The sequence below is a fragment of the Nerophis ophidion genome, linkage group LG04, assembly GCF_033978795.1.
Source record: "Nerophis ophidion isolate RoL-2023_Sa linkage group LG04, RoL_Noph_v1.0, whole genome shotgun sequence".
Classification (NCBI taxonomy): domain Eukaryota; kingdom Metazoa; phylum Chordata; class Actinopteri; order Syngnathiformes; family Syngnathidae; genus Nerophis; species Nerophis ophidion.
The window spans coordinates 3,883,317-3,896,421 of NC_084614.1; the positions used below are offsets into that span (position 1 = coordinate 3,883,317).

Consider the following 13,105-nt stretch of genomic DNA (forward strand, 5'->3'; position numbering starts at 1 on the left):
CTTCAAAAACATGACTTGGGAAAATAGACCGGATCCAGTCACAGGCTTTAAGGTTATGTTGTGGAGCTACTACATCAACCCTAGTGCCAGTATTACAAGTAAAAATGAACGAAAAACCTTTGGACAAGAGGAGAGATCAACTCTCAGCAGTTTATCGGGCAACTTTAAAAGGATCCAAGCAAGGATATCCGACTTGTCCAGTGCTACCAATCTGCCAAGAAAAAGAGAAAACAAAAAAGAATAGTTTTGGGTGGATTATAGGAGACATATGTAATAAAGTTAAAATTGACAATATTAAAGTTAGTCCTACAGTACCAATGCCTGCAATACCACCGTGGATGTTTGATAACCCAAAAGAAAACATGCAATTACTAAAGAATAGAAATTTAAATAGTTACCGGATAGAAAAATGGATTGAGATATGATATATACGGATGCATCAAAAACTATATAAAAAAAAATAAAGGTAAGAGCTGTAGCAGTTATCCCACAAGGAAACATAGTATTAAATAAAATAATCAGTGATAAACTATCTGTTTTTACGGGGGAATTGGTAGCAATTTATATGGCAGTTAACTGGATAGAGGAAAACAAAGCAAGGAAAGTAGTTGTGTGCTCGCAGTCCAACAGTGCATTGATGAGCATAAAAAACATAGCATCAGAAACAAGACAAGATTTAGTTTATGAAATAGTTCAGGCAATCTATAGAATAAATAAAGCGGGAGGTGTGGTAACATTTCTTTGGGTTCCTTGGAAGATATTGTAGGATGGAATTCACAACACATAGGATATAAAGCATTATACACGTATTTAAAAAACATTGGGTTAAATAAAAGAATATAGAGTAGGGATCCATCTTGATCCACACTCCATTTCAACCAGAAGGTTGCTTGGCGGAAACAACCGCCCACCTCCGGAATCAGTCCCCGCCCATTCCCCTTAGGCGCGAAATTCATTTGAGCGAAAGACATTGGAATGAGAGGAGCTCTTTAAAGCTCCTGAGAATCTTAAAAAGCTTACAGAAAACGAGAAAAACTTACAGCGGGTGCCTGTCGGACATTCACCGTCGTTTTCGATGATTTCCCCTCGGAGCAAGGATTCGATGTCTGGAGTCTTTGGCGCAATCAAGCCTTCTCCTCTGCCTGGAACGGCCGTTGACGGACCCGCCAGCTTTAAGGGAGACCAGTGAGCAAGAGATGTAAACGGAAAATCTGTAAGTAAATATATGTATATATGTATCGTATACCGCATGTTTTTTTTCTTGTAAAATGAGAATCATTTGACTCACCAGACTGCGATTGTGTTAAAACGATCGCGTTAGGATCTTACGGCAAATCCTCTATGAAACTAAATAATGAATACACATAATATTAAATAATTTGAAGGTTTAAACACACCTCGAAAATCATCTTCCAACTTTGTAAGACCGTTTAAGCAAAGTTCATCGTCTTTCACTTCGTCGTCATCGGCTGTTAAAAAAAAAAAAGGTATTACATCGTCGTACAAGTGCAATGCTTTTAACGTTTAAATGCTTAAATGGAGTTAAACCAATGTCTAATAACATGGTAAAGCAGAGGTAATGGTGTGTGTGTGTGTGTGTGTGTGTGTGTGTGTGCGTGTGTGTGTGTGTGTATGTGTGTGTGTGTGTGTGTGTGTGTGCGTGCGTGTGTGTGTGTGTGCGTGCGTGTCCTGTTGATTCAAACGGTCATAAACATTTAAACTGTCAGATGGGAAGTCAGTAAAAACTGAACCCTCCTTTTGTCCCCCAAACTGACCTGTTGATTCAAACGACCGTAAAGACCAGTTGCTACGTGACACTGTGTTCTGCGATAGTTTTTTCCATCTGTTTAAATATGTTTTCGTGAGGTACGGAAGTTGTTTCAGTGCGTACGAATGTGTGTGTGTGTGTGTGTGTGTGTGTGTGTGTGTGTGTGTGTGTGTGTGTGTGTGTGTGTGCGTGTGTGTGTGTGTGTGTGTGTGCGTGTGTGCGTGCGTGTGTGTGTGTGTGTGTGTGTGTGTGTGTGTGTGTGTGTGTGTGTGTGTGTGTGTGTGAAGTGTGTGTGTGTGTGCGTGTGTGTGCGTGTGTGTGCGTGTCCACCAAAAACTTCCCAATCCACGGTAGATAACGATGAAAATATCGAGAAAGGGCTTCCGTCTCTTCTTTCTTTTAGTTGAAAACTGAATACGATTTAGAAACACTCGACTTTTTTGCGGAGCGTCAATGTAAGTTTTATTATTTTTATAAATCGAAACAGGCGTTTCACTAATCATGACCGAATCGAACAAAGTCTTTACGCTAACGTATAAAGCTCCAAATAATGACTAAGCCTTACACCGCCCTTTTGTACCCCTCCTCTACGTGTGTGTGTGTGTGTGTGTGTGTGTGTGTGTGTGTGTGTGTGTGTGTGTGTGTGAAGTGCGTGCGTGTCCACATCTCCACACGTAACATTCCCAGCCATCAATACATCGAAATCTGGAAGTTGTTTCAAACGATCGTAAACATTTAAACTATCAAATATATGGTCACATGCTGCTCAGATGACATTGCTTTCTTAAAAAAACTGAACCCTCCTCTGTTCCCTGTCAGGTCTTAACTCCACCCTCTTCCTGGTTTAACCACTCCCACCGCAGGTCTTAACTCTACCCTCTTTCTGTTTAAAACTCCACCCTCTTCCTGGTTTAACCACTCCCACCGCAGGTCTTAACTCCACCCTCTTCCGGGTAAGCCACACCCACTTGACCTTGACATTTGAACCTGACCTTTGACTTTGACCTTTGACTTTGACCTTTAACCTTGACCCCCTCATAAATCATTAACCTATGAACTTGACCCCTCATAAATCATTGACCTTTGACCTTGAGGGTCATAAATCATTGATTTATGGGGGGTCATAAATCACTTTTGACTAAAGGTAGGGACTTAACTTCTCTTATATATAAATGTATATATATATATATTTTGTTTTTGTTTTGTTATTTATTATTAGGGTCCGCCCTGCCTATGGCAAAGGACTCCACAGGAGTCCTTTGCCATAGGCAAGGACCCTATTGTTCCTGCTGCGTTTTATTCTTTCTTTCTTTCTTTCTTTCTTTCTTTCTTCCGCACCGTCGCGCCCCAATTTCACCCTCTTAACATATTTCAAAACTCACCAAATTTGACACACACGTCGGTCTTTCATGCCTTCCCAACATATTAGGCAGCCAAATCATAAAAATCAAAATTGCGCAATAGCGCTCCCTAGGAAGAAAAAAAAAAGAGACTGCTTGTAACTTCCGTTAGGAATGTCGTAGAGACATGAAACAAAAACCTCTATGTAGGTCTGACTTTGACCTAAATTTCATAATTGTATCTTCTGGGGCAAAAATTTACGGACATTTTGCAAAAACCCATTCAAAGCAAAATTTTCACAAAAAATGCAATTTTTGCCTCTTTGAGCTGTAATTTGAGCCCCTTAAAATGCTTCAAAACTCACCAAACTTGGCAGACACATCAGGAATGGCAGAAATTGGGATCTAATGAAAATTTTTAAAAAAAAAACTCAAAATTGCGCTCTAGCGCAATTTTTGAGTAAAACACAGAAAAAACTGCTTCTAGGAAGAAAACACAGACAAAACTGCTTGTAACTTCCGGTAGGAATGTCGGAAAGACATGAAACAAAAACTTCTATGTAGGTCTTACTTAGACCTACATTTTAGTAATTGACAGCTAGCAGAAAAAATCAACAGGAAGTTGACAATTACCCCTTCAAAATAAAAGTTTTTGTAAAAACACGTCACCTTTTTCAAATCGATACTCCTCCCAGTGCGTTTGTCGTTTCGGCTTCAAACTCGCACAGGAGAGAGTTTGAACCCTTCTGATTAAAAGTATAGATCAAAGTTTTGATAAGTTTTAAGGTTTTGATTTTACGCGCCTTTGAAGATCCCCTGCGCAAAGTTTCCTAAAAAATTTCATTTTTGCCTCTTTGAGCTGTAATTTGACCCCCTTAAAATGCTTCAAAACTCACCAAACTTGGCACACACATCAGGACTGGCAGAAATTGCGATCTAGTGAAAAAACCAAACCCCAAAACTCAAAATTGTGCTCTAGCGCCCCCTAGGAATACAACACAGACAAACTGCTCCTAGGAAGAAAACAAAGACAAAACTGCTTGTAACTTCCGGTAGGAATGTCAGAGAGACATGAAACAAAAACCACTATGTAGGTCTGACTTAGACCTACATTTGAATAATTAACATACTTTGGCAAAAACCAACAGGGAGCTTGATATTTTCACTTCAATACAACAACTGCATTACTTTCACAATGCATTAAATAGTGGCACCAAGGCTTCTCCTGCCGTGGGGCTCGGGGACAGCAACCCAAGGCGCGCTCGCGCCTTCGCACCCTAATTTGACCCCCTTAACATGCTTCAAAACTCACCAAAATTGACACACACATCGGTATGGAGCGGCAGACCAACTTATTAAGCAACCAAACCCCAATAATTAAAATTGCAAGATAGCGCCCCCTAGGAAGAGACAAAAAACAGACTGCTTGTAACTTCCGTTAGGAATGTCGTAGAGACATGAAACAAAAACCTCTGTGTAGGTCTGACTTAGACCTACATTTCCAATAAACACTTCTGTACCTAAAATCAACAGGAAGTTGGCAAAAACCCCTTCAAAACAAAATTTTCGCAAAATATGCCTTTTTTGCCTCTTTGAACTGAAATTTGACCCCCTTAAAATGCTTCAAAGTGCAAGTTAGAGCTATACAATGCCAAGCAAAAGCCATTTATCAACAACATCCAGAAACGCAAATCTATAATTTGACCCCCTTAACATGCTTCAAAACTCACCAAATTTTACACACACATCAGGACTGGTGAAAATTGCCATCCAATAAAAAAACCAAACCCCAAAAATGAAAATTGTGCTCTAGCGCCCCCTAGGAAAATAAACTGATAAAACTGCTTGTAAATTCTGTTAGGAATGTCGTAGAGTGATGAAACAAAAACTTCTATGGAGGTCTGACTAAGATCGGGACTCGGGACACGGCGGCGGCGGCCAACGGCGGACCCGACCAACGCTGCTTGCAGCTTTAATTATTATTATTATTATCATTATTATTATATTTTTACAATATAAGACAGTGCGTTGGAGGAAAAAATGTTACGTCAGAAAACGGGTTTCTCTATACCAGACCATTTCGCATAATGGATAAGGCGTCTGACTTCGGATCAGAAGATTGAGGGTTCGAGTCCCTTCATGGTCGTGTTTTGGGTCAATATTAATTTCATCCCTGAGGAGGTTCAAGTACTAAGATTTCAGTCTTTAACAGAATATTCCATCAAAATACTTTAATAAGTATTTTACTTAGTAGTTTTTCCCCAATGAGAGACTTGTTACCAGCACTTTGCCTGCCGACTCTGCATCCCGTGGTCCGGACAAACAACATCCACCTCAGACTGTTAATAGTATTATTATTATATTTTTACAGTATAAAATAGTACAATGGAAGAAGAAGAGAGGGCAGACCATGTGGCCTTTAGGATAAGGCGTCTGACTTCGGATCAGAAGATTGAGGGTTCGAGTCCCTTCATGGTCGTGTTTTGGGTCAATATTCATTTTATCCATGAGGAGGTTCAGGTACCAAGACTTTAGTTTCTAACTTTATACTTCAAGAAGTACTTTATTCACCTGTATTTTCCCTAATGAAAGGACTTCTTACCTGCACGTTACCTGCCTTCTCTACATCCTGAGGTCCAGAACAACAACATCCAGCTCAGACTGTTAATAATTTTAATGTAAGTTGAAAACGGCAAGGATATTATTGTAAAAAAAAACAAGCACCGTAGATTTTACAATAATAAAAAAAAAAAAGGCAGATTAGTCGGTGGAATTTTTCCTGTAAAAATAATAGGAAGTTGGTGTAAAATTTTTCAGTAAAATATTGGTGACTGAACTGCAAATTTTTTTATGTAAAAACTACAAAACAATTTTTACATTGGACTGTTAAAAAGTCAACAGGTTTAAAATACAGTAATAGTCAATAAAAGTGGTACAAACTTTCAATTTACAGTAATTTGGTGTAAAAAAAAAAAGAATGCTGTGAATTTTACGGTAAAAGGTTAGACATTTTTATAAATGTCAAATCTACAGTAATTTTGTACAAAACACTGTGAGATATTTATTTAGTTTTTACATCATGAAGTCACCAGAACCTACAATTGACAGTAATTTGGTGTGAAAAAAAAAAAAAATACTGAAGATTTTACATTAAAATTATGGCCATTTTTTTTTTGATTAATTAAGATCTTTGATTTTTTCCACAGTATATATTTTTAATTTATTTATTTATTTTTTACATAACAAAACCGGTAGTTCAGTGGCCAGAATGTTACCATAATTAATACTACATATGTACTATGTGGAGTAATTTGGAGTGACATCATCTCATCTGTACCAGACCGTGTGGCCTAATGGATAAGGCGTCTGACTTCGGATCAGAAGATTGAGGGTTCGAGTCCCTTCATGGTCATGTTTTGGGTTGATAGTAATTTCATCCATGAGAAGGTTCAGGTCCCAAGAACTCAAGAATATTTTAATAAGTACTTTATTTCCTTAATAAAGGACTTCTTACCTGCACATTGCCTGCCGTCTCTATATCCTGAGGTCCAGATCAACAACATCCAGCTCAGACTGTAACAGTTGCCATTTCTATTAAAATTTAAATTACAGTTTTAAAAACGGTTAGGATCTTATTATGATAATAATAGTAGTACCCTTGTTTTAGTCCCAGTTACGCGCTGAAAAAACAACCACCATAGATTTTACCATAAAAAAATGGCAGCTTAGTCAGCAGAATTTTACCGTAAAGATGACGGTGGTACCAATTTTAAATTTACAGTAATTAAGTGTCAAAAACACCATCAATGTTCCAGTAAAATTATGGCGTCTGAGCTATAAATTATTTAATATAAAATCTAAAGAGTTTTTACAGTACAGTCTTAAAAAAACATTTACATAAAAAAATTGGCAGTTCGGTCGCCAAAATTTGACCAGAAAAAATAATGTGGTACCAATTTTTAATTTACAGTAATTCGTGTAAAAACTGCAGTAAATTTTACAGTCACATTTTTGGTAACTGAGCTCCCAGTTTTTTTAACGTAAAAAACTACAATGGAATGTAAAAAAAAAAGTAAATGGATTTAAAATAAGAGTCAATATAAGTGGTATCGATTTTCAATTTACAGTAAATTGGGGTAAAAAAAATTTTTTACAGTCAAATTATAGCCAATTTTTTTAATGTAATTTTATTTATAGTACACTGTACAACAATGTATATGCATACTATATATATATATATATATATATAGTATACATATATATATATATAGTATATATATATATATATATGTATATATTTATATATGACATTTTTCCATAAAAAAATATATATGTATATATATTTATATATTTTTTTAATATATATACATATATATTTTACATTAGCTCTGTAGTAAAAACTACAATGGACTGTAAAAAAAAGTCAAGAAATTAAAAATAATATTTAATAATAGAGGTGTCGATATTCAATTTACAGTAATTTGGTGTAAAAAAAATACTGACATTTTTACAGTAAAATTTTACAGTAAAATTTTACAGTAAAATCTATGGATTTTGCGAGAATGTTACCATAATCTGTGGTACAGATCTACTATTCACAGTAATCTGATGTGTAAATCAGCAGTAACATCAACAACAATCAACAATCATCAACAACAACAACAAAGGGACGGCGTGGCGCAGTGGGAGAGTGGCCGTGCGCAACCCGAGGGTCACTGGTTCAAATCCCACCTAGAACCAACCTCGTCACGTCCGTTGTGTCCTAAGCAAGACACTTCACCCTTGCTCCTGATGGGTTCTGGTTGGCGCCTTGCATGGCAGCTCCCTCCATCAGTGTGTGAATGGGTAAATGTGGAAGTAGTGTCAAAGCGCTTTGAGTACCTTGAAGGTAGAAAAGCGCTATACAAGTACAACCCATTTATTTTTTTAATTACACCAGACCATGTGGCCTAATGGATAAGGCGTCTGACTTCGGATCAGAAGATTGAGGGTTCGAGTCCCTTCATGGTCATGTTTTGGTTCAGTAGTAATTTCATCCATGAGGAGGTTCAGGTACCAAGACTTGGGTCTCTAACAGAATACTTCAATAAGTACTTTGTTTACCTGTATTTTCCCAATGAAATGACTTCTTACCTGCACTTTGCCTTCCATCTCTACATCCTGAGGTCCAGACCAACAACATCCACTATCGACTGTAAAAAAAAAACATAGATTTAAAATAATGTAAGTAGTTTCGATTTTCAATTTACAGTAATTTGGTGTAAAAAAATGATGACATTTTCACAGTAAAATTATGGCCAATTTTTTAAATGTAATATATATATATATATATATACATATATATATATATTTTTTAATTATTATTATTATCATAGTATTACGATATAAAACAGTCCAATGGAAGAACATTTACAGTAGAAGTGGAGCTATACCAGACCACGTGGCCTAATGGATAAGGTGTCTGACTTCGGATCAGAAGATTGAGGGTTCGAGTCCCTTCAGGGTCAAGTTTTGGGTCAATAATAATTTCTCCATGAGGAGGTTCAGGTACCAAGACCTGAGTCTCTAACAGTATCCTTCAATAAGTACTTTATTGACTTGTATTTTCCCTAATAAAAGGACTTCTTACCTGCACATTGCCTGCCCTCTCTATACCCTGAGGTCCAGAACAACAACATCCAGTTTAGACTGTAACAGTTGCCAGTAATCCGCTGAAAAAAACAACCACCAAAGATTTTACCATAAAAAAATGGCAGTTCAGTCGGCAGAATTTTACCGTAAAGATGACAGTGGTACCAATTTTAAATTCACAGTAATTTAGTGTCAAAAACGCAATATAAAATATACAGATTTTTTTACTGTAGTCTTAAAAAAACATTTTACAGAAAAAAATTGGCAGCTCAGTCGCCAGAATTTTACCGTCAAAAAACCCCCAGTGGTACTGATTTGCAATTTAAAGTAATTTGTGTAAAAACCTCAGTAAATTTTACAGTAACATTTTGGTAACTGAGCTGCCAGTTTTTTTAATGTAAAAACTACATTGGACTGTAAAAAAAAAAAAAAAAAAAAGGCAATAGATTGAAAATAATAGTTAATATAAGTGGTTCCGATTTTCAATTTACAGTAATTTGGTGTAAAAAAAAAATGCTGAAATTTTTACAGTAAAATTATTTCCATTTTTCAAATGTAAAATCGACCGATTTAGCCAGAATGTTACCATAATCTGTGATCCAGATCCACCATTTACAGTAACCCGTTGTGTAAATGTGCATGTATGCTCACCAGACCATGTGGCCTAATGGATAAGGCGTCTGACTTCGGATCAGAAGATTGAGGGTTCGAGTCCCTTCATGGTCAAGTTTTGGGTTGATAATAATTTCATCCATGACTAGGTTCAGGTACCAAGACTTGAATCTCTAACAGAACACTTCAATAAGTACTTTGTTTACCTGTATTACCCTAATGAAAATACTTCTTACCTGCACGTTGCCTTCCTACATCCTTAGGTCCAGATCAACAACCACCATCTCAGACTGTAACAATTGCCATTTCTGTTACAAGTTAAAATATAACTTTTATGTATAATATTTTTCAGTACAGAACTTTGACGATGATTGCAGTACCATTTCTGGCCACAATATCACATATGACTCCTTTGATAATAGTGTCAGGTTCGAACACTGATGCCATCTACTAAACAAAACAAGAAGCAAGAAATTAAACAGAGACATAATTAAATTTGGCTCAATTGAAGAGAAACGTCTGGGCTGTACTCTTGTACAGTCGACCACCACGCTCTGACGAAAAATTGCACGCCTCTTCTTTTATTTGGACTTTCCCTGATTAAATGGCAACAGCTGTTTCTAAAGGGGCGGGGGTCATAAACAGCCATCACCTTTGATTACAAAACCGTTCAAAGAAAAGGTCGTAAAACAGTTCAAAGAAAAGGTGCCACTCCGCTTTGTAGATCTCGAGTCAAGACAATATCTTTCCGTGGATTACAATACAGCAAAGAAACCGACGCCTTAATGTCGCTCCCCATCCTACACGGTGGAGTTTTACAAGCCTTTTGCTTGGCAGGATCAAAGACAGCTTTTGTCCTCTCGTAGGGCGAGATGAACTCAATGTAACACAAAGTTTTCTGATAATTTAGATACAATTATTCTGACAAAAAGTTCATAAAAGTGGTCTAACTTTTCAATTTAGAGTAATTCGGTGTAAAAACTTTGACGTTTTTACAGTAAAATTATGGCCAATTTTTAAAGTGTAAAATCTGCTTTTTTTTTCACAGTACACTGTAATAAAATATTATAAATAATATATATTTTAATATATATATATTTTACATTATAAAACTGGGAGCTCAGTGGCCAGAATGTTACCATAATCAGTGGTACAGATTTCATGTACAGTAATCTGGTGTGAAAATGTGCAGTGACATCATCTCAACTGTACCAGACCATGTGGCCTAATGGATAAGGCGTCTGACTTCGGATCAGAAGATTGAGGGTTCGAGTCCCTTCATGGTTGTATTTTGGTTCAGTAGTAATTTCATCCATGAGAAGATTCAGGTACCAAGACTTGTGTCTCTAACAGAATACTTCAATAAGTACTTTGTTTACCTAATGAAAAGACTTTTTACCTGCACGTTGCCTGCCGTCTCTACATCCTGAGGTCCAGAACAACAACATCCAGCTCAGACTGTAACAGTTGCCATTTCCAGTAAAAATAAGAATGCAATTTTAATGTAAGTTAAAAACGGTAAGGATGTGATTGTAAAATAATAATAGTAGTACCTTTGTTTTAGTCCCAGTAATGCGCTGAAAAAACAACCACCATAGATTTTACCATAAAAAATAGCAGCTTAATCAGCAGAATTTTACCGTAAAGATGACATTGGTACCAATTTTAAATTTACAGTAATTCAGTGTCAAAAATGCTGTGAATGTTCCAGTAAATTTTAGCATCCAAGCTAAAAATGTTGTAATATAAAATGTACAGATTTTCCTTAACAGTACAGTCTTAAAAAAACATTTTGCATTAAAAAAAATGACAGTTCAGTTGCCAGAATTATGTTGTAAAAAACAACAACCGTGGTCCCGATTTTCAATTTACAGTAATTTGGTGTAAAAACCTCAGTACATTTTACAGTAACATTTTGGTAACACAACTTGTCCAGGGTGTACGCCGCCTTCCGACCTGAATTCAGCTGAAATAGGCTCCAGCTTCCCCCACAACTCCAAAATGGACAAGCGGTAGAAAATGGGTGGATGGATGGCATTTTGGTAACTGAGTTCCTAGTTTTTTAATGTAAAAACTACAATGGACTGTAAGAAAAGTCAATAGATTTAAAATAATAGTCAATATAAGTTGGTTTCAATTTTCAATTTACAGTAATTTGGTGTAAAAAAAATGCTGACATTTTTACAGTAAAATTATAGCCAATTTTTTTAAATGTAATTTTTTTTACAGTACACTGTAAAATATATATGTATATGTATATATAAATATATATATACACATATATATGACATTTTTACATAAAAATATGTATATATATATATATATGTATGTATATATATTAAATTTTTGTTACATGATAAAACTGGTAGCTCAGTAGTGAAAACAAAAAAAGTCAATAGATTAAAAATAATTTCCTAATGCAATGACTTCTTACCTGCACTTTGCCTTCCATCTCTACATCCTGAGGTCCAGACCAACAACATCCATCTCAGACTGTAGCAATTTTAATGTAAGTTAAAACTGGTAAGGATGTTATTGTAAAAATAATTTCAGTAGGTCTTTTTTATTCACGGTAATGCACTGAAAAAAATCTAATTTTACTGTAAAAAATGGCAGGTGAGTCAGCAGAATTTTATCGTAAAGATGACAGTGGTACATATTTCATATTTAGAGTAATTCAGTGACAAAAACGCAGTAAATGTTCCAGTAAAATTATTGCATCAAAGCTATATTTTTTTAAATATAAAATCTACAGATTGTTTTACAGTACAGTCTTAAAAAAAAACATTCGACATAAAAAGAATTGGCAGCTCAGTCGCCAGAATTTTAGCGTAAAAAAAAAAGTACCGATTTGCAATTTACAGTAACTTTTTTTAATGTAAATCTACAATGGACTGTAAAAAAAAAGTCAATAGATTTAAAAACATAGTCAATAAAAGTGGTGTCCATTTTCAATTTACATTAATTTGGTCTAAAAAAAAAAAAACTGAAATTTTTACAGTAAAATTTTTTCCATTTTTCAAATGTAAAATCGACAGATTTAGCCAGAATGTTACCATAATCTGTGATCCAGATCCACCATTTACAGTAATCTGATGTGTAAATGTGCATGTAGGCACACCTGACCATGTGGCCTAACGGATAAGGCGTCTGACTTCGGATCAGAAGATTGAGGGTTCAAGTCCCTTCATGGTCAGGTTTTGGATCAATAATAATTTCATCCATGACTAGGTTCAGGTACCAAGACTTGAATCTCTAACAGAATACTTCAATAAGTACTTTGTTTACCTGTATTACCCTAACGAAAAGACTTCTTACCTTCACTTTGCCTTCCTACATCCTGAGGTCCAGACCAACAACTACCATCTCAGAGGCAGTATTTAAGCTCTTCTTTGCCAGTCAGTCGCCCTGATCTTTTCTTGCTCTGTGCTGACTTGTTTCATGCCTTGCCATAGTTTCGTGCTTCATGCCATGCCAAGTAAGTTTTGTTTGATTTATGTCCATAGTCTGTTTATGCATTAGCTTTGTTCCTTAGCCCAAGTTGTGCCTCCGCTGTGAACGATTTTTGTTTGTATCTTTTTTTAGTTTAAATTAAGTCATGTTTTTACCTAAATGCCATGTCCCGAGTAGTCCGTCTGCCTTCCTGGGGGAACGACCCTGCAGCAAGCTGCGACCCCCCCCATCATGACATAAAATACTTCTTACCATTAATGCGACTTCTTGAACAGGTGCGGTAGGAAACGGATGGATGAAT

General features: G+C 36.1%; 5 non-coding genes across 5 annotated transcripts; all 5 read left to right on the forward strand.

Moving 5' to 3' along the window:
• Positions 1–6,447: 6,447 nt before the first annotated feature.
• Positions 6,448–6,520, forward strand: trnar-ucg (transfer RNA arginine (anticodon UCG)). The gene has a single exon. It is a non-coding gene; the product is annotated as a tRNA-Arg (tRNA).
• Positions 6,521–8,046: 1,526 nt separating this feature from the next.
• trnar-ucg (transfer RNA arginine (anticodon UCG)) lies at positions 8,047–8,119 on the forward strand. Its single transcript has one exon. It is a non-coding gene; the product is annotated as a tRNA-Arg (tRNA).
• A 1,273-nt stretch (positions 8,120–9,392) lies between these two features.
• On the forward strand, positions 9,393–9,465 carry trnar-ucg (transfer RNA arginine (anticodon UCG)). Its single transcript has one exon. It is a non-coding gene; the product is annotated as a tRNA-Arg (tRNA).
• Positions 9,466–10,565: 1,100 nt separating this feature from the next.
• On the forward strand, positions 10,566–10,638 carry trnar-ucg (transfer RNA arginine (anticodon UCG)). The gene has a single exon. It is a non-coding gene; the product is annotated as a tRNA-Arg (tRNA).
• Positions 10,639–12,474: 1,836 nt separating this feature from the next.
• Positions 12,475–12,547, forward strand: trnar-ucg (transfer RNA arginine (anticodon UCG)). The gene has a single exon. It is a non-coding gene; the product is annotated as a tRNA-Arg (tRNA).
• Positions 12,548–13,105: the final 558 nt, after the last annotated feature.